This window comes from Callithrix jacchus, chromosome 1 (genome assembly GCF_049354715.1).
Source record: "Callithrix jacchus isolate 240 chromosome 1, calJac240_pri, whole genome shotgun sequence".
Classification (NCBI taxonomy): Eukaryota; Metazoa; Chordata; class Mammalia; order Primates; family Cebidae; genus Callithrix; species Callithrix jacchus.
Genome location: NC_133502.1, coordinates 146705019 through 146730086, shown reverse-complemented (window position 1 = coordinate 146730086; position 25068 = coordinate 146705019). Strand labels below are relative to the sequence as shown.

The 25068-nt window shown below is 46.6% G+C and overlaps 1 protein-coding gene across 2 annotated transcripts in view; it reads left to right on the top strand.

Moving 5' to 3' along the window:
• Positions 1 to 25068, top strand: part of GABBR2 (gamma-aminobutyric acid type B receptor subunit 2) — a 423612-nt gene that overhangs the window by 107288 nt on the left and 291256 nt on the right. The gene's annotated exons all lie outside the window — the stretch shown is intronic.

Below are 25068 nucleotides of genomic sequence, written 5' to 3'. Positions count from 1 at the left end.
TTGTGTGTATTTACCCTTTGAATCCTCACATGAACTCTAGGAGAACAGTTCCATTATCCCCAATTACAGGTGAAGAAATGGGAAGCTACGAGGTTAAGTGGTGTGCCAGGGTCTCATAGCTGGTCTGCTTATGTCGTGCAGTTTGAAGCCTCAGTTAAAGAAAGATTTGAAGTTGGCAGGGCATCCTAGAGGCACTCCTTGCCATAGCCCCAAATGGCAGCAGCAATCTCCAGACCCTTAGAAGATCCATTAAGAAAAGCAGAAGACATTTGGTTCCCTGAGGAATCATGGTGATGGCTGGGCTTGTGGGTTCCCCCTCATATTCGTGTGGGCATCACGGCAGCTCCCTGAGGCAGGTAAGTGTCCATAGCCCGAGATGTATACGCAAACGTAGCCTCAGGGTGGCGAATGCCCCTCTGCAGGTCTGCAGCATGGTCCTCAGAAATGGCAGCTTGTACCAAGGCCACCTTGCTCTACCCTTTCTGAAAAATCCCCCCGATTGTGCTGAGAGCTGTGCTCCCCCTGTTGCCTCCAAGCTCTGGGGCTCCAGCATCTGAGACCAGCAGGGCAGGTGCAGTTGGATACCTGACCTGGGGATGGCGGCCTGGCTGCTCCATTGCACTGCACATCCCTGTGGATGCCTCAACAGAAGGAGAGGGGCACTGCTGCCCTGGTTTCACCTCATGGGCATGCCCTGACTTGTTCTGTTATGCCTCATTGCCTTGCCATGTACCTATCTTGTCTCCTGGCTGACGACACCCTCCATGTCATTAGGGGCAATGTGGCTGGGAGACCAGGAGGGCAGGGACCACATCAGCCTTGGCTCTTGGTCCTTTACTCTGGTGTGGTGAGTGGCATATTGTGGGGGCTCAGTCATTATTTACTGGATCAGCAAAAGAATGACTGATGCCAGGGAGTTGAGAGGTTTAGATTGGTGTCCCAGCCCCATAAGCAACTACTTGTGAGTCCTCAGGAAAGCCACTGTATCTCTCTGAGCCTCAGTTTGCCATTTGGAAAGTGGGTGTGATAATGGTTGTTGAGTGTTACAGATGACTGTCAAGGGGAAAACGTGTGATGCATCTTCGTAACCTGGAAAGGGCCTTATATAAAGATCTTTGTCACCAGCAATTATGATGATTATGATTACCATTGTTGTTGTCATTAGTATGAGCATCCAGCCAGCATTTAAAAAAAATGCATCTGTAAGGAACAAACTTCCATTAAGTGTTCCAGTTAATGCAGGTGTCGGTCAATCTGTAAGCAATTTGTGAAGCCCTAGCCCAGCCTTCTGCCCAGCCTTCTGCATGTTATAGGTAGAAAGGAAAAGCCTGAAAACACAATCTTCTGGAACAAAAGCAAACATTAGGAGCCCTAAGGGTGGCTGGTGGCTATTTCAGGAAGGGTGAGGGGAATGTTGGATCAGAGACCAAGACACCGAGAACTTCTGTGAACCTCCAGTCTGTGACTCCATAGAGCTGCATGATGTCCTGTCCTGCAGAAACAGTTGCTCAGTAAAGCCGGCAAAATGGATGTGTGTGGGAGGTTGGGTGGGGGAATAAGCAAAGCTCCTTAGCAGGAAAATGAGCTGGCATCTCAAACTTTAGTGCGTACCTGGATCGTCGGGGCTGCGTATTAAAAATGGAGCAGCCCTAGAGATTCCGATTTGGTAGGTCTGGAATAGTGCTTGGGAAGTGGCGTTTTAACAAGCCCCCAGGTGGTTCTGATGCAGTGGTCTGCATCTTTGGAAAGCACTACCCTGCGCCCGGGCGGGTCTCCAAGCCTCAGCTTCCAGCTGTCAAAACCCAGCCAAACAGAGCTACTTAAAAATGCACAGAACACAATGAGAGAGCACACATCTGAATTCTAGGTGATATTTTCAGATGGAACGGGACGTTATTTTTGTCTATGTTGGTAGGAAGGTTCTTGGGGTTTACTGAACCAAAGCGGAGTCTGTTGCTCCATGTGCTCTAATTACGGTCCCTGAAGCTATCAGTGGGAAGGAAAAACCAGAATATTCTTTCTGAAGATCTTGTGTGCTACCCTGGAAGGTGTGTTTTGCAAAATTAATCAGCTTTGGGCCAGTTTCTTATCTTGATCCGTTTGAGATTTCTGAGCTGCAATTGCAGAAAGCATGCTTAGGGGGAAAATCACCTCTTCCTGTCTTTGTTTCTACCGCATTGGTGGGGCCTCACCCACATGCCAGGCCCAGGGAGGGAGGCAAAAATCGGAGAGGTGATCCTCGCCCTTGAGGGAGGACAAAAAAAAGTGAACGTAGAGCTGGAACATGAAGGAGAATACAAGAAGTGTTGTCGGAAGGCTCAGTAAGGATCTTGAGAGAATAATATCAACCAAGGGGAAACTGGATAAGAAATCAATTTCAAAATTTCCAGGATGAAACTGCTCCCTAAAAAGGAATTAGTGATATTAAATTCCTCCTCTCTCTAGCATGAATGAACCTTGGCCATTGAGGAAACGCAGTGGAAAAGTTCCAGACCAAATCCTTAGCCTGAGAGAGTCCACTCAGACCTCAGTTGCAGCGGGCAACAAGGAAGTTGCTGGAAGAATAATTTCCAGCCTTCGGGGATCTTGTTTATTTTTCTGAAACAGGGAATGCCTTGGCAAAGGAAATGAGGTGCTCTGTAGGAGACAGGGCAGAGAGAGCGGGGGTATTTATTGACATGAAACCCATTTCTCTCTTAGTCCAAACTTGCTGAGCATTCAGTCTTCCTGGTGACAACAAGAATACTGGGAGCAGTCCCTTGGGATGGCCCAGTCCTCGAGTTTTTAGAGCCAATGTTATCCTGTGTTGCCATCCCTCCCTAAGCTCGATAAGGAGTCACTACTCTTTATAGATAGGATTGGGAGGCCCAGAGAGGCAAAGAGGCTTGCCTGCGGCCACACAGCTGCATCCAGCCCATGTCTGCTTCTGACTGTAGTACACTGGAGTCTCCACTGCAGACGATGGCCCCACTTTGTGGAATCCAATGAATGTTTGGGAGTTTCAGGGAAGACTGTGGCAGGTACCAGGAGGTTTGCTAAAAAAAGAAACCGAGCATCTCTGTGAGAACTTCCATCCTCTTTCCTCCAGTTTTCTCCTCTCCCACTGAATCAATTAACAATTTCTAATTGTTCCCTAGTGCTTGGGCAGGTTTGTTTTATGATTATGATGATCATCGTTACTGCAGGGTGTGCTTCCTGAGTGATATTAGAAAGAGGAGTTGTAGGCCGGGTGCAGTGGCTCATGCCTGTAATCCCAGCACTTTGGGAGGTCAAGGAGGGAGGATTATTTGAGCTCAGAAGTTCAAGACCAGCCTAAGCAACATAATGAGACCTTTACCAGTTTTTTTTTTTTTGAGATGGAGCCTTGCTCTGTCGTCCAGGCTGGAGTGCAGTGGTGTGATCTAGGCTCACTGCAACCTCCGCCTCCCGGGTTCAAGCGATTCTCTTGCCCCAGCCTCCTGAGTAGCTGGGATCACAAGTGCCTGCCACCATGCCAGGCTAATATTTGTATTTTTAGTAGAGATGAGGTTTCACTGTGTTGGCCAGACTAGTCTTGAACTCCTGACCTTGTGATCCGCCTGCCTTGGCCTCCCAAAGTGCTGGGATTTCAAGCTTGAGCCACCGCACCTGACCACCAAATTTTTTTTTTTTTTTTAATTCACCAGGCATGGTGGGGCAAGCCTGTGGTCCCAGCTACTCAGGAGGCTGAGGAGGGATGATTGCTTGAGCCTCGGAGGTTGAGGCTGCAGTGAGCTGTCATCACACCACTACACTCCAGCCTGGGAGACAGAGCAAGACTCTGCCTCAAATAATAATAATAATAATAATGAAAAAAATAAAAGAAAGAGGAGCTGTTCAAGTAAAATCTCTAAAACCAGCTCAGCAACTCAGCCAAGGGTCTTCCCTGTGGTCAGGTTGTTTGTGCCGTACTTCACCTTGACAATCACAGGCAGCTGGGGCTTGACATCTGCTACCCCACACTTGCATCTCCAGGGTCAGCCTGGCAGTGCTCACCTGAAAGTCATTCACAGCTTCCAGCGGGAGACCCGAACAAACCAGGCACTGTTCACAATGACCAGCCCTTGGCCCATACTGACCTTGACAGAGCTTCAAGAAACCATGGTGTCCTGAGGAAGATAAAGATAAGTTTTTCATAGAGCTAACATTGTTGTTTTAAAGAAAACCCTTCACTTTGAGATGGTGTCCTGCCTTCTCTCCTCTTCCTTCCTTCTTATCATGTCCTTGAAATAATTAAATTGTGGTGATTGCAGACATTAGGATCTGTTTATTGATTTATTACATTTTTTCTTTTTTAGAGACAGTGTCTTGCTTCATCCCCAGGTTGCAGTGCAGTAGTGTGATCATAGCTTACTGTGATATAACTTATCCCCAACTCCTAGGCTCAGGTGATCCTCCCACGTCAGCTTCCCAAGTAGCTGGGACTACAGATGTGCGTCACCATGCACTGCTAATTTCTAATTTTTTTTGTAGAGAGAGGGTCTCACTATGTTGCCCAGGCTGAAGGGTCTTGCTATGTTGCCCAGGCTGGTCCCAAACCCCTGCCTCAAATGATCCTCCCTCTTCAGCCTCCTGAAGTGTTGGGATTACAGGTGCGAGCCACTGCACCCAGCCCTTGTTTTGTTTTTTTAATGTCCTTACTTGAGAAAATAAAATTTGACCATCTACATTGGTTTTCTGATACTTTTTGTTTTGTTTTGTTTTCTGGAAATTGCGTGTTTTATAACAGTCTGGGCAGCACTGTTATTGTTATAGAAGTTTGTATGAGGTCAATGGGGCACAGGGTGGAAGCGGTCAGTCCTGTTTACTGCGATCAGGGAGGATTTGGAGCACAAAGTGACATCTGAGCTGAGCCTTGGAAAGCAAAGTGAGAGGGTGCTCACCAGGGGACCAGAGGGCCATGAAAGCCTTTTGATCAGCGAGGGACTTGATAAGCTTTTCATTTTAGGGAGATCACCCTGGAGGGGAGATGACCAGCAGAGGGGAGGTAACAGGCCTGAAAGCAGAGTCACCTGCTACAGTGAGGCCAGACACAAGCTTGTGGCGGTGTGGTACAGAGGCTCGCATGGCTCTGTGGATACTCAGTGAGTAGAACATACAGGACTTGAGACTGGCTAGGTGTGAGAGGCCATGCAATGATGGAGTGTTAGACGGCTCCCAGTTTTCTGGCTTGGGGAACCTGCAGAGGTGAACACTGACACTAACACGAATGCAAATAACAGTAGTCTTAGTGACAGCTGATGTTTACTGAGTCCTGCTTTGCACTGGGCACTTGCTGAGCACCATGCCTATCCAGAAGGCTCATGCAGAGAAAGCAGGTTTCTCAGAGTCAGAATCTGGAGCCCCTCTCTCACCCAGTCACATTCATAGCTTGTCTTCTGGGTGAAATAAATAATCACATTTTAGGGGAAGGGGGCAAGTCCAGGTTGTGGGTCTCTTCTCTGTGGGTCTGGAGCTTCAGGGAGGTGGAGGTTGGGATTTAGGGTTATCAGCCTATAGATGATGGTGGATGCTATTGGAGGGGGAAGGTCAGCTAGAAATACTCCCTGGGAAGAAGTGCTTTGCCCAGCAGAGGAGGAGGAGCTGTTCCATCTTTGCAGCCCCGACGCCTGTCATCTTAGCTGTGATTTGGGCCTCTAGTTGTATATTTCCTGCAGATGTGCCTGAAATCATTGAAATGAGAAAAGGGGAAATTTGGGGGGCTGCCTGGCCCTTCCTTGTTCTTTCTTTTTTTTTTCTTGAGCTTTTTACGACAGATGATTTCAGATGTATGCCTCAGTAGAAAGAGTAGGATAAGCTGCCTCTGTGAGCCCATCCCCCAGCTTCAGCAATTAGAAAGCATGTGCCTGTCCCTTTCTTAATTGACTCTTCGCATTCCCACCCTCTGCATCCAGGCAGTTTCTATTAATACTTCTGAGCTTGGGCTCTGGCTCTGCCCATTTCTCCTACTATCTGCTTCAGCCAGACTGGGCTGGTCAGTTTTGTGCCCACTGACTGCCTCGTGCCCACTCCCATCTCTCCCTGGCATTTCGGCCTCATCTTCTAATTCAGACACTGTCCCAGCCCCATCTTCTTCACTTGGGCAAACCTCCTGGTGCCAGGTGGGGTGGGCTTCCCAGGTCTGGTTTGTGTCCTGGGTTTACACCTGAGCCTCCTTGGGCAGGCCACTGTATACCTGTATACCCCACTCAGAGCTCATCAGCACCACTGCATACTGTGTATGAGGGGCCTGGGGCCACATGCTCCATTGGATAGAGGTGGCTCCCTCAGCCTGGCATTGAAGGACATGTGTAATTCAACCTCAACTGGAACAGGAGAAAACACTGGCCCCTCACCCTGTGTTGAAACTTTAAGATTACACTTGTTTCTTGGGAGGTTTTGTTTTGTTTTCTCTATTCATTTGCTAAATAAACAGGCCTAGTGTGTCCATGGCAGGTCACAGGTTGCGAGGACCTGAGGTGATGGAGTGAGGCCCAGCTGCTATGGCAAGGCCCCCGGGGGCTGCTCTAGTCTCCTGGTGTTCATTGTCCTGCTTGGCAACAGAATCCTCCACTATAACAAAATTTGCTAGAAGCCCACATGTAAAATCTCCAGAAGGAAACCCTTGTGGTTAAATGGTAATGGGGACCCAGAGCCCTGCCCAATAGAGTCACGACATGTCAGTCTTTCTTTAAGAGGCCTCTTGAGGAACTGAGTTGGAAAACCTTAGGTTGGAGTCCTCACTTTCAAGGCCACCAAACATCCCACCCAGGAATGAGGTCTTCTCCACCACTCCCCACAGATGCAGCAGCTGGGGGTGCCTGTCTCCTCATCAGCCTGAGCCCAAGAAAGATGGCGCAGGCATGGTTCTTGCCTTCAGGTAGGTCCGCTCCAGGGAGATGAAGGGGTAGGGGGCAGGGGAGCCGTTTATGTCCACAGCAGATTTGTTAATAAAAGACAGAGTGAAACCCACATAGAGGACATGTGGTGTACTGTGATGGAACAGGGAAACTTCTGTCCATCCCACGTGGCCTGTGGGCGGGCTTGGAGGCTGGGTTGCTGTGTGACGCTGCCTCCTAGGTAGCTGGGTTCACACTCCCCAGATGAGCTTTTAGATCCATGCGTCTGCCAGCCATGTGGAAGCCCATTCCAGACGCTTTATCCACTGTGTGTGCACCCCTGGCTGGGTGCTGCTGTGGCAACTGAAGGCGAAAGTCCCACCCCATCCGCCCCAAGTTAGATTTCTCATAAAGACACTGGTTATGCACGTTTGGGGATTTTTTTTTTTCTTCTTCTTCCCTATGTGAAGTTTTAGTTTTTCAGTAAACAGTAATTAAAACAAATGTACACAGAGACCACAATGCCGAATTTTAATTTATTTATTTCAGCTGACTGCACCCGCCAGCCTCCTAGCAAAATTCCTTTGTTTTCTTACATTATGAACGATATTAACAATAGATCTCCTTGTGTAGTTTTGTGTTCACCCTGTTTCTAGAGAGTATGGAGGATGCAGAGGGTGCGGCATATGAATATTTCATACTTTCTACCTGTAGAGTAGGTGATGTGCTTCTCGAGCTGTGGAAAATGAAGACAGTCCCGTCCTTCCTTTTCAAAAGCCTCCTCCTCCAAGATGTCTCTCTGGCCTCCTTAGTCCTAGTCACGGGCCTCTTCTAAGAAAGACATTTTTCAGGTAGATGTTGTCATTGAATGAGCCTGGCCCAGAGAACAGCTCTTAGAACTTACTTATAAGTAGGCTGGGTGTGGTAGCTCACACCTGTAATCCTAGTACTTTGGAAGACCAAGGCCAGTCAGTGGATTCCCTGAGCTCAGGAGTTCAAGACCAGCCTGGGCAACATGGTGAAACTTCATCTCTATTAAAAACACAAAAACTGAGCTGGTTGTGGTGGTGCATGCCTGTAATCCCAGCTACTTAAAAGGCCAAGGCAGGAGAATCGCTTGAACCCAGGAGGCAGAGGTTACAGTGAGTCGAGATTGTACTGCTGTACTCCAGCCTAGGCAACAGAGTGATGCTGTCTCCAAAAATAAATAAATAAATAAATAAAATAAGAAGAACTTACTTATAACTGAATACTCTCTTCCTTGTTCTTCCCCATCATCTACCCTTCCTCGTCCCAGCATGTTTTCATTTTTTTCTTATTGCTTTGAGTGCACTGCTGGAACTTTCCTTGCTGTGCCCTCATCCCAGGTGGCTCTGAGGGCTCCGGGAAGGCAGTGATGCTTGCTGCCACTTCATCCTTGAGCCCCCCACCACCAACCTTCATGAGGTTGTGGGTGAGTACACAGACAGGCTGGCCTCAAGCCCAGCTTCCCTCCTGCTGTCTGTGTGTCCTGGAGTTGGTTATATAAACTCTTTGAGCTTCTGTTTCCAACTCTGTAAAACAGTGGGTGCTGTGGACATGCAGCTTCATGAGATGACACTTGTGAAGTGTGTAGGATTTTGCCTGCTGCATAGTGAGCTTCAGGAGTTGAGTGCTATTATTATTATTATTTATGGCTGCTGATATTGCCACTCTAGTGGACGCTCAGCCCATGCATGTTATCCCTGGCAAGTTGTTTGTGATTACAGAGTTCCCAGCATAAGAATAAAATTCTGTGTGCTCTGTTGTGCAGGAGAATATAGCACATTCTTTGCCATCTGTTTTAGAGTAACATGTATGGAATCTTGGTGGGGTGTCCCAAAGCCTGAACAGGCAGGCATGGGGGTCTGTAGATCTCAGATAAGCTGCACCACTTGGGTTCACAATGCAGTGCTTGGACCAGACAACCCCTGTGATCCCTTCTTGAACTGATATTTCCTAAAATATGAGTATCTGGAGACTGAGCACAGCATGACAGTGGGCCTCATCAGCTTCTGGCTGGGGAATGAGAGTTAGCCCTGGGGTTTCATGGAAAGCTTCGAGGTGGTCACCCTGCCTCCCTCTGTGCTCCCCTAAGACTTGCAGGCTTCCGGGAGTGGAGCTGCCAGTTCCCATGCAAATTCGGAGCAGGGATGCCAGTAGGAGGTCTCGTCTGCTGCTTGCTGTAGTTGTTAAGGGGAGGGGGTCTTGCAGAATCTGTGATTCTGCCCTTCCAACCGCTGAGGCAGCTGGTGGATGGAGGCTCTGTTTCGCAGAACGCGAGCACAAGGATGGAAACAGAGCCATGGGCGGCAGAGTCTAAAAGCCTGGTTGTCATGTCAACAGATTGGCCCAAAACAGTGAGAAATAGCAAGGGGCAGGTCCCCATATGGTCCCGTTGTGACCACATCGCCCATTCCTTCCATGGCAGGGCTGGGCCAGGCCAGGCTGTTATAGGAATAAAATGGAGAGCGGGGCTTTGAGGATATCCCCCTACCATTTCCTCAGGAGGGACCAGACAGGGCGGGCACAGTCCTGGTCCTTTATAGCTGTATAAATGTGCAGCCTGAGAAGGGAACCCATAAGCCAGGGCCCCCACCCCCAAGGCTGCGCTATACCTCCTTTATTTCCCCCATTGGGAAAATTCAGTAAACAGTCACAAGCACTCAGTGTGTGCAGGTGCAGGGGTCCTGAGGCAGTACACGGAGAGCTAACATCTCCCAGGCATTCACCAGCACCAGCACTCTTCCTAGTCCTTTGAAGAATGAATTCATCTGACCTTCATCATTATGTTAAGTTATGTATAACATAAACACTATTATCATCCTTGTTTACGGGGGAGGAAACTGAAGCTAAAAGTCTGCTCAAGGTCCTTTAGCTAGTAAGAGGGATACTTGAAGTCAGACACCTGGCTCCAGAGCCAGACCCTTGACCATTAAGCTACAGAGATGTAGGACAGAGCAAGGGGCTCCAGGGGCATTCCCCAACAGAGGGTGCTGGCTCAGCCCGTGGAAGGGGCGACTCACCTGGCAAAGACTTCCAGAAGAAAGCAAGATGCATGGACTTGGCCAAGCAAAGGGGACAGGACACAGGTGTCATGGCAGAAGTACACACCCTCTTAGGAGTTTGGGGGCCTGTGGCTGGGGAAAGAGGGCTGAGGGCTAGGGGAGGAGACCCAGACCAGCTCAGCTCCACTGCTGTGTACTCTGGGCAACCGCCTTCTCTCACGTGACTTATTTCCTTATCAATACAACCTGTAGCCTCCTGTCAGTCCAGGAATTGGCCCTCCAGACTTGGGGCCATTTTGTGCTTTTGTACATTATTTTTAGTTCCATTTTGATTTCTCATTAGTTTTTTTTTTTTTTTTTTTGTAAAGTATCATTTGGAAAATGCTTTCGTGACCTGGCAGAGAACAAAGGCATGGATACTCTCTCCCTACCAAGCTCAAAGAATAGGGAGGAATAGACTGGCAACAGTGGCTTATGCCTGTAATCCCAGCACTTTGAGAAGCTGAGGTGGGCAGATCACCTGAAGTCAGGAGTTCGAGACCAGCTTGGGCAACGCAGCAAAACCCTATCTCTACTAAAACTTACAAAAAAGTAGCTGGGTGTGGCGGTGCACACCTATAGTCTCAGCTACTTGAGAGGCTAAGGATCTCTGGAGCCCTAGGAGGTTGAGGCTGCAGTGAGCCGAGATGGTGCCACTGCACTCCAGCCTGGGCGACAGAGTGAGGCCCTATCAGAGAAAAACAACAACGGTATAGGGAGGAATGGATTTCTCCCCCATTTTACAGATGAGAAAACTGAGTTTCAGAGAGGCCTTGAGACTTGTCCTGAGGAAAGTATCACCTTCCTGATTGTTTTTTTAATTGTGATAAAATAGATACAACATAAATTGATCATTTTAATCATTTTTACAGTTCAGCAGCATTACGTACATTTACATTGTATGACCATCACCACCATCTATTCCCAGAACTTGCTGATCATCCCAAACTGAAACTTCATACCCATTAAACACTAGCTCCCCAGTCCCCTGTCCCCCACCCCCAGCAACCACGGTTCTCCTTCCTGTCTCCATGAACTTGACTACCTTGGGTACCTCATATAGGTGAAATCATACAGTACTTGTCCTTCTGTGTCTGCCTTTTTTTTTCTGCTAGTTTTTCTTAATTGCAAGAAAAACTGGGTTCAAATAGTTTTCAAGTTTCAGGAAGGGTCTGTTAAACCTAATAAGAAAAGCAAGTAACAATTTCACAGCAAGGCTGCTATTCAGGAAAAAAAATAATAATACTTTTTTTTTCTACCTGAAAGTGAATAAACCCCAAAAAGCCCTTCTGTCCTGTCTGCAGGATTTGTGGAGGCAACGTTTCCTTTGCCTTTGGACCTGAGAAAGGGCCCAGGAGGCTGTGACAGGTGTTTATGGAGCAGAGTTCTGGGGAAGGGGCAGCAGGGGCCGCACGTGGCCTTACTTTTCCCTGTGTCTGAGCAGGGAGCACCTTGTGGTTGGAACCTGGGCACCCTGCTCACAATAGGCCACCCTCCTTCACCCTGTCCATTTGGCTGACTTCTCCTTATGCATCAAGATGCAGCACAAGCGCCAAGCACTCCTCCCCTGCAGCAATGCTTCCCTGATTCCTGGCTCTGCATTTGGTGGCCAGCTCTGGGTCCCACATTCTCTGCTGCCCCTTTCATGGTATGCCTTCCCATCTGCTGCAGTCTAAATGTTTACTTCCCCCAGAGTCATATGTTGAAATCCTAACCCCCAAAGTAATGATATTAGGAGGTAAGGCCTTTGGGAAGGGAGGTGATTAGGTCCTGAGGGTGGAGGCCTCATGAGTGGATTTTGTCTTATCAAAGAGGTGCAAGGGAGCTTGTTCTCCCCTCCTGCCATGTGAGTACACAGGCAGAAGGCACAGTCCATAAACCAGGAAACCAGCCTTCACTAGACACCAGATCTGCCGGTGCCTTGATCTCGAACTTTCCAGCCTCCAGAATGGTGGAAAATAAATTTCTGTTGCTTCTAATCTGCCCAGTTTATGGTATTTTGTGATAGAAGCCCAAGCACACAAGACACCATCCTGTGCTGTGACTGTGCCTGTCTCGTCCCCGCTAGCACGGGAGCTCCCTGGAGCAGGGCTCTGACCTGTTACCTCTTGCTTGTAGAGTGCCTAGCAGATCTCAGCCTGAAACAGATCCTCAGTAAATGCCTAGTGCATCAAACTGAATACATTTAGCATTCATAGTTAGCAAAGGGCTCCGGCTTCTGCCCCATGTGGTGCCCTCAAGTGCCATGGTCAGGCCTTCCCCACATAACTTCCTTGTTATACAAAGGAAGACCGGCCAGGCCTGCATGCTCCCCTATCACATGTGAACTTTGACTTTCACATCTGCCCTGTGCACCTCCCTCTGGCTTTCCAAAGGCTGCTGCTCTTCAAATTTTTCAGCCACCTGGTCAAGAGGTCCTGCCAAGAGGCTTCCCCAGAGTGGGTTATGCTCCTAAATGCACTGGTCCCAAACTGCTGCCTCAAGAGGCACGTGAGCCTTCCCTGGGCCCTACCCCTCCAGTGAATTCCTCTCCTGGAGCTTCTCCCCTCCCATCCACACACTTGGTGGTCTCTCTTTGCTGGTCTGTCTAGCAGGGTTCCAAGCTGAAACCCCTTTGCCGCCTTTTCTGGGCAGGGAGAGGCCTCACAATCTTCTGTGAATCCAGGGGCAGCATCAGGCACTACCCCCTGTGTGGGCAGCATGGTGATGGGCTTGGGGACCCCTTGCAGGCTCTCAGCCATGGGGTGGGAGGTGGGCCAGCATTGAGTCCTGGGGCTCTAGACTGGGAAGGTGCATTAGGACCTCAGACATGGAGGAGCTGGGACCTGGGAGCAGGATGTTGAGATGGGAACACAGCTATGCCCAAGGTTGCTAGTTCAGCCTGGACCCCAGAACCCCCTTACAAACTCCAGTGTGGGCCACATGGCACCTGGGGGATCAGACCTGTGATATTGGGGTGTCAGGGAAGTCACCCTGAAAATAGGTGCCTGCAGCAGCTTGTACTGGAGCAAGATGGAAGGATTTGTGCCAGGCGTGGAAAATTGGAGCCCTTGAGTAGAGTCCCTGGTCACAGTGATGTGTGACAGCAGCCCAGCCCTCATCTGTCAGATAGGGGAGTGACTACTGTGTCCCCAGCTGGAGGACAAGTGAGGCACATAATTAACTCCAGCTGAGTTGCTGTGTATGGAGGGCGGGCACCTGAGGAATGAGTGTGGACACAGTGATGGGGTAAGGACTCACTTGGCAGCCACCCTTCATCTCTGAGCAGGTGCCCAGTGGCTGTTTGCACATGGGGGAGCTATCGACACAGCTCTGGCCCATCTCCCAGGAAGCACTGTCAGATTCGGGGACATGGTTCCCCAGGGAAAGCTGGTAGCATGGGCAGCTGACCAGTGCCTTGCCAGCCTTGTGCCCAGTGCTGGACTCAGCGGCATCCCTGGACCCAGCACCCCCTCCTGGCTTCAGCATCCCCTCCTGGCTTCTCTACTTCAGGGGGTCCTGGTGGCCCAGATTCACATGGCCCATGAGGAAAACTGGGATTCCCCTCTCTCCCAGAGGCTACTCTTCCTCTGGTTCCTGATGTGACCCCTTCCCCCGTTCCTGCTGTCACCTTTGGACCACTTGCAATGGTCTCTCACCACCCCCACCCACCCTGCCCCTTCTTACTTGAATGACGCCCTTCAAGTGGCTGCCAGGGTCATCTTCCCTGTCCTCAGCTCTGATGATGTCATGATCAGATTGAAGCACTCTTAAGAAGCTCCAGAGTTTAATGGGTGCAGCACTTTTCTGTCTGGGATGATGAAAACATTCTGGAAATAGATAGTGGTAATGGTTATACAACATGGTGAGTGCACTTAATGCCACTGAATTGTACTCTTAAAAATAATTAGAATGTCCAGGCATGGTGGCTCATGCCTGTAATCCCAGAGCTTTAGGAGGCCTAGGTGGGAGGATCACTTGAGCCCAGAGGTCAAACGAGCTGTGATTGTGCCACCGCACTCCAACCTGGGCCACAGAGTGAGACCCTGTCTCCAAAAATAAATAAATAACTAAAATACAATGGTAAAACAAAACAAAGGGAAACTCCCTAGGGACTGGAGAATAAGGGGCAGCCTCCTTATTCTGGCACTCAGGGCCTGCCAGAGGCTGCCCCAGCCTCCCTTTCCAGTCTCACCCCTCCCATCTCCCATTCCCCCTTTTAGTGCTCCAACCTGGAGAGCTACTGGACTTGCTGATCTAAGACGTATCCTCTCTTCCTGGCTCTTTACCTTTCCTCATGGATTCTCAGGAATAAAGTCTATTCCTTCACTTGGTGAAAGAATCATTTCTACAACACTCTCCTGCAGCCTTCTCACTGCTCTCCAAGGCCTTTTACCCTCTCTTTGGCCAGCTCTAAGGAGATGGCCTTTTTTCTATGAGCATAAGGTTTGGAGTATAACAGCCTGGGTTTGAGTGCAGGCTTCATGGCTCACCAGCCGTGTGATCTTGAACTTGTCAGTTCAGCTCCCTGAACCTGTCTTTCCTCCTCTGTTAAATGAATGTTAATAATGGTATCCACCCCATGGGGTCATTGCAAATACTAAATGAGATATGTTACATTGAGTAAGTGAGCTAATGCATATAAAGAATTTAGCTTAGTTCCTGGCACGTAGGTCAGTATTAAGTAAATGCTAGCTGGATATGTATAAATTGAACCGAAATCTGGCCTTGAGTGCAGACAAAAACACTGACTGGTAGGCTGGCAGGGATCTGAGAGATGACCTGCGGAGGCTGTAGCAGGCGCCCTGGTACCTGCTTCTCTCCTCCCTTAGTAGGTTGCACTTTGTGCCCCTTGTACTTGGGTGGGGCCATGTCTGTCTCATGGGCCGTGTCCAGTCAATGAGGTCAATTTAATTGCTGACTGAGCCTCTCCAGAGTTTCCATTTTCCTTCCCCATTGGCAACTGGCTGCATTCAAGACGGCGGTTGTTCCATTAGCTTGGGCTCCTACATGTCTGGATGTGTCAACTGGCTTGAGAGAGGAATCAACTTTTCCTGGGGTAACCCATTGAAACTTAGGGGTTGTTTGTTGCCAAAGCATACCCTGCTTCGCTTTGCTAACTCTGCTGGATGACAAATTTGCTAGCTCCACATTGTTGTTTTTAAGTGGAGCACAGATGAGGTGGGGTCACAGAACGAGGCAGTGGCAGGTCTGGAGCTCACATCCTGTGCCTGACATAGCTGGTTTATTCTTTCTTCTATCTCCTTCCTCATCGGCCTTCCCCATCACTGACCTCCCATGAAGGAGACTACTGAGATTGACCCATCCGAACGAGTCTTGTTGATGTCATGAATTGGTCACACCCACGCCTTATAGGCCTTTAGCTAATGAATTCCCCAGGTTGCTTGCCAAGCCATCCACCAGCACTTCACACCTGGACCAATGCATCCACCTCTCCCCAGCCTCCTTCCTCCCCATCCAGCCTTCCTCCTCTGCCCCAGCTACCAGTGACTTCTCACTGCCTGAAGGAAAGAAAACCACACCTGCCTGTGTTCAGTGTTCCCCAAGGCACTGGCTCTTGCCAGTCTGACCGCACCCATCCCTTCTCCATCCTGTGCTCCTGCTAGTGAACAGGATACACCTTTTCTCCCAGGCGCCCTGCATCTTCCTATTTCCAGGCCTTTGCTCCTGCTGGTAAATCAGCCTGGTGTGCCCTCCCACCACCTCAGTCTCTTGCTACTCTCGCAAGGCTCAGCTCGAATGCCACCTCCTCCAGGAAGTCTCGGCAGAATATCTCAGTGTGACTTGAATATTCCTTCTTTTTTTGAATGACTATGTCTATGCCATCGTTCCCACTTCTGTCCTGCCCTGTGTTATTGCTTTTTGTTTGAATCTTCTCTTCCCTCCTGAATGGAGAGCTCCTAATGGCCAAGACTGTACGTCACCCTTTATGTGTCCTCAGCATCTACCATGAGACCTGATTCTTCATCACCATGTGGGTGTTTATGGAATGAAGGAATATTCTCTAACACCAGGTCTAATCCTCCATTACACCACTTGCCACAAGTTGCTGAATTATTTCCGTGTCTCTCACCCACTCCAGATTACAAATCCCACGAAAGCTCAGTCTTCCCTATCTCATCTCCCCGTACCTAGCTCAGGCCCCCAGTCAGTGTTGTGCCAACATGCCCCACAAACGTGGAATGGAAAGGAGTGGTGATGGCTTGGTGGCACACATAGCTGGACTTTGGTTCCTCTTAAGAGGGCGATCCAGCTCCCACCCCCAGAGAAGGGCTGCCAACATGTGATATTTGCACAAACCTGCAGAAAAGAGCACCCCCCTCCTGATCGGCAGCCTGAGTATACTCTGTGTTTGTGACCCTGACTTTTAAAAATGTCACACCTGCATATGTGGGGAGGCTTACTGACAGCTAATTAGGAAATGCAGTTCGTATCTAACAGTCTTCGAGAAACATTTTGTAAACTGGGTAATTGGCTTTAACAGTGCAGAGGAGAGATGTGTGCTATGGCTCCATCATCCTCAAATAACACAGTCTGCAGCCGGCCAAGAATTCAGAGTGACAGCTTCAGGGAGAGTACAGAAATGCCACTTTTTCTCAGTATTTAGGATGGACAGCATGGCTCTCTGGAGACTTTTAGAAGCAGATGGTCTGTCCATCACCCCGGGGAAGGGGTGTGAAAAACTCAAGATGGCTGGAGTTAATAAGCTGTTTGGGACAGAGCTATGGATATAACTACTTTTATTTCAGGCTCTACCCACCAGCAGTGACTGTATCTGCCAGGGCAGCAGGAATTTAGTCCATCTAGCATGTATTAAATACCTGTTTGGGGCCAAACTCTTTGGTAGGCAAAGGGAGACAGAGGGGAATAAGACAGCCTAGCTCAGCCAGGCTTGATGGCTCATGCCTGTAATCCAAGCACTTTGGAAGGCCAAAGTGGGAGGATTGCTTGAGCCTGGGAGTTCAAGACCAGGAGTTCAAGACTGGTTTAGGCCACATAGTGAGACATATCTCTACAATAAATTAAAAAATCAGTGTGGTAGTGGGGGTGTGCATGTGTAGTCCAGGTACTCTGGAAGCTGAGGTAGGAGGATCACTTGAGTCCAGGAGGTTGAGGCTGCTGAGAGCCACGATGGCACCACTGCACTGTAGCCTGAGTGACAGAGTGAGATCCTGTCAAAAGAAAAGAAAAGAAAAGGAAAGGAAAGGAAGAAAGAAAGAAAGAAAAGGAAAGGAAAGAAAGAAAGAAAGAAAAAGAGAGAGAGAGAGAAAAGACAAGACAAGACAGCCAACCTCAGCACACCTTAGTTGTATCTGGCTATATCCCTTAAATTCTGGTTTGATGTAAGTGTCTTGAATGATAGGAGAACACTTTTTAAAATGTAAGGCATATACACTTTGTATCCTTTCCCATAATCTTTTGTTGTCTTTCTCAACTTCCTTTACCCTTGTTTAATAGTTCCCCAGGTGTGCTGATTCTTTATGCTTCAAAATGCTTACAGCAGGCATTTAAGGATGTTTGTTAGTCGATGCAGCCTCACTGCAGTGACTACACCTCTATAGCCCACAAGTTTCATGCATGAAAGTTATTTCTTGCTTATGTCGTTGTCAAGTGCAGCTTGAAGGGATGTGTTGGTTGGTCCTCTGGGAAGCAGATGCTCAGAGTTAGAGGGACCCTGGGGAAATGCCTGTGAAAGGATATGAAGAGAGATGGGCGAGGTGAGCCTTCAGACTGTGCAGTTGGTCTGACACTAGTAAAGGGAGGGGAGAAGGAAGGAGGCTTAGGTAGAAAGAGTCCCTGGCAGCAGCGCTGCTCTTAGAAAGTTCCATTTGGACCACTGGGCTCAGAGATCACCTGTAGTCGAGTCTTGCAATGGCCAAAAATGAGGAGCCCTTGTTCCTCTGCCATGCTCAGTCCATGGTTGGAGGGGTCTGGGAAGAGGGGGCCTCCTCTGAGGCATACCCAAAGACATTGCACCTGGAGGCTGTCAGCTCATGAGGCTGTCCTCCTTGGGATGGTTTCTCTCTTGACATAGTGGTGTCCCCTTCCAGGATTGCCATAGGGATTTGGGATTTAGGGGGTTTCTTCCTTGGACTTTTCCCCATTCACACTATGGATGGAAAGAGAGCACAGAATGCTCATGGAATGGTTTTATAGTCCACCCTGGGCATGGCACATATTGTCTTGGTTCATATTCCATTGCCCAAAACTTGGTGGTTACACCTAATTGTAAGAGGGACTGGAAAATATAGTCTCACCATGTGCCCAAGAAGAAGAACAGAACATGGATATGACGGAGCATGGACTGTGGAATCTGACTTCATGGGTTTGACTCCCAACTCTGCCCCTCACTCACTGTGTGCAACTTGGGGCAAATTACTCACCTCTCTAATCCTCAGTTTTTTCATCTATTAAAATGTGGATAACAATGGGACATAGTTCATAGAGTTGTGGGGAGGATTGAGTGAGTTAGTGTATATAAAGCAATTAGAATAGTGCCTGGCACAGATTAATGCTATGTAAGGGCTCACTGTATTATTTGTTTCTAAATTTAACACTTCAGTAAATGTTTATTGGGTACCTGTTCTGTTCAAAGAATTTTTATAGGTCACATGAACTTACTGTTTCCCAGACAGCTCCTAATATGTAACAGATGATCGAATATGTTTCAATGAATTAGTTGCGTTGGCAAAACAATATAGTGTATGTTTAATTCAGTTGGCCCTGGCGCTGGGCTAATTTTGACATGATTTAGCAATGATAAATGTTAAAGTCTGTTCTTTGGTTCAGAAAGTCACCCACAGATGAACAGAAAGAGGGAAACTTCAGTGATTGAGAAAGCATCTTGGGTATAGAAAGCTTACCAGTTTAGAAATGACTTTCTGTCTTTATAAAAGTAATCTGTTTTTTTTTAATTTAAGTAAAAGAAGAAAGTAAAAAAAAAAAACCACTCAAATCTTATAATCCGTAACATTCAATGGTTCTCATTCCAGACATCTCTCTATGTATATATTATAAAGAAATAATTTTATCAAACGAGATCCTTATTACATCCTACTTTAGATTGTTGTTCAATTTTATTTATTTGCATGTAACAGAAGAAAATGAGGAAAGGTAAAATAGGAGAAATTGCTCACCATTAAACAATTTTGCCTTTGCTATGGAAAATATTTGCTTCTAAAATATCTCTCCAAGGATAATAAAAGATTATGGAAAGCAGCGAGGTTAAAATCCTGGCTTTTAAACTCCAGTTTTCAATTTTAGATGGTATTGATTAAAGTCCTTCTATGGAAGAAGAGGAAATTAACAATCTTACAATTTCTCTTCCCTCCTCCGCCTCCTGCATTTTATGTTCCATTATTATCTTCACATTGCCAGTTGTTTCATGTTAAATGGGTCTGGCTCTCACTATCACTCTTTTTTTTTTAACCACAAGTCCTCTTCCATTCCTGAGATCTATATTTTTGATTCATCTTTTGGTTGGCTGGATTTTATCAAGTAGGTTCTTTCTCTCCTGGGCACCAAGGAAGGATTGCCGGTGTTTTGCTACCCAAGATAATAGGCGCTGATTTAGTAGTTCTTACTGACAGCAAGCTCTGTATGATGTAGGAGCCCAATAGAAGGGTTGCAGTCTGAAGCCGCATTAAGGGAAGTCAATACTCAGAATGCGGGAGGTGATCGTTTCATTCACGATCATTTGGCATTGTGGCTGGGAGTGCTCTGAACAAATCAATAAGGAAAAGACAAACAACCCAGTAGAAAAATGGGCAAAGTCACCAGTCCAAAAGGAAACACAGGCTATAAGCATATGAAAAGATGGCTTAACCTCTTTAGTCATCAGGAACACACAAATTGAAATGTGATATCAAATACCCACAAGACTGGCAAAACTTAAAGCTGGCAAGGATATGGAGCAGTGAGATCTCTAAAACACTGCTGGTGGGAGTGTAAATGGATCAAACCACTTTGAGAACATGCAGCAAATGCTATGAGTCAACAATTCAATTTCCAGGTTTATACCCTTAGAGAAACTCTTCATATGTGTGCCAGGAGGCACTTATGGAAATATTCGATTATCTTGCTCACAGCGGCAACCAAACGAAATGCCAGAAACAGCCAAGGGTCCCTTGGCAGAGGAATGAACAAACCAATGGTGGCATAGTCACACAATGGCATACTACACAGCTCTGAAAATGAATGAACCACAGCTATATTCAGCAGCAAAAATCTCACAAACGTAATGTGGAGCCATAAGGGCAAGTGTCAGGTGAAAGGTATAAACACAATTCTACTTATATGTATGTTCAAAAGAAAGTGAAATTAAATGACACAGTATTTAAGAAACATATACATATAAAACTGTAAAGAAAAGCAAAGAAGGGGCCAGCGCAGTGGCTCATGCCTGTAATCCCAACACTTTGGGAGGCCAAGGTGGGTGGATCACTTGAGGTCAGGAGTTCAAGACCAGCCTGACGAACATGGCACAACTTCATCTCTACTAAAAATACAAAAATTAGCCAGGTGAAGTGGCATGTGTCTGTGGCACCAGCTACTCAGGAGCTAGGTAAGAGAATTGCTTGAACCTGGGAAGCCGAAGTTGCAGTGAGCTGAGATCATGCCATTGCACTCCTGCCTGGTGACAGAGTGAGACTCTGTCTCAAGAAGAAAAAGAAAAAGAAGAGAAAGATAAATGCAAAATTCAGGCCTGGGGCTCCCCCAGGGTGAAGGAGGGCTAGGCGCAGGTGTGGGCACAGAGGTCTTCAACATAACTGTGATGTCAGATGTTCTGTGTGTTCACATTACTATTTTACCTTATTGTTATTGTATATGGAATATTCTTTTCTATAAGTGAAATATTTCATAGCACATTCTTACTTAAAATAAAACCGTTATATTCTGAACAGCTCTGAAGTTACACTATCTGAAATTGGGCAAGTTATTATTTCTGAGCCTCAAATTTTTATCTGTAAAAGGGAAATAACAGTACAGTACCCTTATCCAAAATACTTGGGACTAGAAATGTTTCAGATTTTAGTTTTTTTCAGATTTTGAAATAGCTGCATTATATTTACAAATTGAACATCCCAAATCCAAAAATTCAAAATCTAAAATGCTCCAGTGAACATTTTTATTGAGCGTCATATTTGTGCTCAAAAAGTTTTGGATTTGGAGCATTTTGGATTTCAGATTTTCAAATTAAGGATACTCGGTCTATACCTTTTAATAATGTTGTGAGGCAAGATTAACATCCCTTACATCAAGTTTGTAGTACTGTGCCTAACACATAGCGAGGGCATGGTATATGTTAGCTAGTGTTGCTTTTCTGGGCAGGGCAGATGGAGGTATTTGGGGTACCATTCTGGGTGCTATATGCCCCCAAAAAATCTGTCCTCCGAAGTCTACTCGTGAAATGACTCTTAGACAAGCAGGCTGTAAAAGCATCCTCTGTGGAGACGATTGGAAGAGCTAAGGGTGGTTTAGCCTGAAGACATCTCTCGGAGTCACTCTGCGAAGCTTAGCTATCTGATTTCCAGGCCAATGACAGGAAGAATTTTCTAAGAAGCAGAGCTGGCAGAGGACAAATTAGCTCCCTAGTGAGAGAGTGAGACCCCTGCCACTGGAGGGACAGCCGTGAGCAGATACTCAGTGCTCCTGGGTGGGAGGCCCAGAGGGGACTTTCTAACTGGGGGCAGGTTGGACACATTAGCTTTTAAATTCTTTTTCCATTCTGAAATTCTGCATGGAGTAATTCCCAGTTTCAGATGAGTTGTTATTAACTCTGACATTTTCTTGGCATTTTTACATTTTAACTCTCAGCAACATTTTCTTTGAAATTTTTAAATCAAAAAAGTATTTTAATTCTTTAAAAATGAGATTTAAATGAAAATGGATTTCATCTGAAGCCTCACTTTTTCATTTGAAAATTGATTTTCATGGCTTTTGGATCTGTTCCCATTTTTAAGTGCTGCATTTTGAGAGCCTATATGTGCCAGTGATGATTTCTCTGTGACAAGTCCTTATACGGAAGGAGAAGCCCTTGGCAATGCAACAGCAGACAGGGTTGGGAGGTAGTGACCATGAACTACAGTAGATGAGGAGTCAAAGGAAGGGAATGACAAATACCCAAGAGGAGAGGGAGGGAGGGAAGGCCACACGTATTAAGCACCTACTGTATGCTAGAGCCAATCTCCAGGAGGCAAGACTGAAGACAGAGGCTATGGCCATCATGAAGCTTGGAGCTATTGCACGAGACTCTGAACTGTGATGAATTACTTCCTGCCTGCGGGTCAGGTTGTGGCCATGCCAAGCAGTCAGAATATCCTCTAGAAGTGAGTGGGGTTTCCAGTGGGGAAGGTGGGGGGAACAGGAGAACATGATAAAGCCCATAGCTTTCTTCCAGGACATAGATGCCCCTTAGAGTGGCTCTGCAAGCAATTCATCAAAAACCAGATCACTGAAAAACCACTTGCCGTCAATAACTTCTCAGAATGATGGTTTTGCCCGGTGAACAGCTCACTAAAAGCTGTCAGACAAACACTTTAAATGGGGTATCGAAAAGCTTCCAGCATTTCCCTGGCTCAGACCGGGGCTGGTCCACAAGAGGAGGAGGGTAATAAACAGCCCTTTAGGGGAACATCTCCAAGGGCAGCATTCAAGAAGAAGGGAAACTGTGAAATACGCACAACATTGACTTTCACCTGAGCTGGAAGGACAAATCCTGTGAAATGGCCGTGGCAATGTGTCTGCAAGGAGTCCTTCAGGAAACTAAAACTTAGAGACATTCCCCAGTGATTTGGTGACTGGATCATCAGGTACATTCATGTGCAGTGGATTGACTTGCAGGGAGTAACCTATAGTGTGTGTGCTAAAACACCTTGTTTGTAAGACACTCACCCACCCTCCCTGAGGCCAGAGACAGAAATTATACTCTGGCAAGGACCTCCAGGATCATCACCTTGGTGGTCTTCAAACATTTTTGCTAGCAACGAAACTCTCTTTTAAATTAAGTGTTCTGTGGAGCTGTGATGCTTAGGTGAAGCAGGTGGAAGAGGAGCTGCTGGTTGAAGTGAAGGTGAGGCACTCAGTGCTTCTTTCACTGCCCTCTCTGCTAGGCTCTAGGCCCCTGAAGGGCTGAGTTGAAAAAACTCTAAGCTGATCCACCCCCAAAATACACCTTTGGTGAACTGAAAAGTCCATCTATTTGGGACATGAATCATGTCAGGTAAGAAGATACAGCATTAGAAATTAGGATAAGGGAAAATAGCATCGAATATGGGACAGATACATCCGTGTGATTTATTTTGTTATTCACTGCACCTTTGCTCCCGTTAGGGGAGCCACTGAAGCGTGCTTGGTGCCAGTAGGCTGTTTCTCTTGCTTCAAGCGAATAGCTCTGATCTGGAGGAGACCTGGGCTTGTGGCGTTGCCCTGGGGGAAATGGTCTTTTCTAGACTGCTGTTAGCTTTAACCTTCTCTTCTCCTGTTGAGTTGAGTTCTCTAGACTATTTGAACACTGAAAAACTGGGAATCCAGAAATCCCTCTCCTAATCCTGGCAAGAAAGAGGGCAAATCCCTTCTCCTCTCTAGTCCTCAGGCTCTGCTTCTGAAAATGAGAGGGTGACGCTAGATTAGCAATGCCTAGATGTTGGGATTTCACACACCAGGAAGGGGAGGGCTGGGGAACAGAAACTTATATAGGGTGGAAATTTTTTCTATTTTGTTATGTCAGGACACTGAAAACAAAACCTCTCTCATTTCTATCCTTTTATAATAGAAAAATGTTTTAACACCATTAAACTACAAAGGACCTTATCTGTAAATTAAGGATAGTTTTTCAAATGGGATTAACTTTTAGGAAAACCTCATTGTATCATTTTTATTTTTCTCATTTTACCTGAGTGTATTTGCTTTCTATGCTGCTGTAACTGATCACCGCAGAATTGGTGGCATAAGCCACACCTATTTATTGCTTGACAGTTCTATGCCAGAAGTCTGGGCACAGTGTGGCTCCCCTGGGTCTCTTGCTCAGGGCTTCATATGACCAAAATCAAGGCGTCACCTTGTCTGAGTTTGTATCTGGAGGCTCAACTCAGAGATGATCTGCTTCCATGCTCATTCAGGTTACTGGCAGAATGCAGTTTCTTGCAATTATAAGACAGAAGTCCCTGCTTTCTTGACACGTGAACCTCTTCATCTTCAAACCAACAATGGCACATCAAATCCATCTCATGCTTCCAATCTCTGATCTCCCATCAACTATTAGGTAAAAAAAGGGTTCTCTTTGTAAGGACTTGTGTGACTACATTGGGCTTACCTGTACAATAATTTAAGGTCCACTGATTAGTAACCTTCATGACATCTGCAAAGTCCCTTTTGCCATGTAACATAAAATATTCATGGAGGTAATTCCAAGGGGTGAAGGTCAATGGGGCCAAAACTTTGCCTACTCACACCCTGTCTGGTGAAAATGTAGTCAGATAAACATTTGGAAACATTGGAAGATTCTCCAACTCCAATACCGGTTGTCAAATAGTTTCAGTTATTTTAGTTGACATATTCCAGTGTTGTGTATTTTTGAGAAGCCGAGACATAGTTACTAATACAGACTCTTTCGTGGACTAGATATTCAGAAAGTGTTTGCTGAGCAAACAAGTATTAATAAATTCATTGTTGCTAATATCGTTTTAATGCAACTTTGATTATAAATCCTGTGGTACTGTATTATCAGTGTCATTAGCTACAGATTAGAAAACAGGCCAAAGTCATTACAGAAATATATTAAAACTAGAAATGATTCAGTAAATCACAGTAGATTCCAAAAAGTAAAATCATGGTAGAGACAATTAAAACATGAACTACTCTATATAATCTACTCGTGCTCTGCTGGGGGTAAGAAGTGTTGCTTTCAATCAAGGAACAGGGATAATTAATAAAGGGCCCCAGAAGCAGTTAGAACTTAATCTTCCCTCTCTCCCTCTCTTCCTTCCTTCCCTCCTTTCTTTCTCTCTTTCTTTCTTGCCAAAATAAATTAACTTGGCCAGTTTTAAAATTAAACAAAAAATTTTTAATTGAATTATTTACCGAAAATCTGTAGTATTTAAACTCCCTAGCCTGGTATCCCTAAGGCTTCACCCAGGCCACCTCATCCTTTTCACTCACTGTTGAAG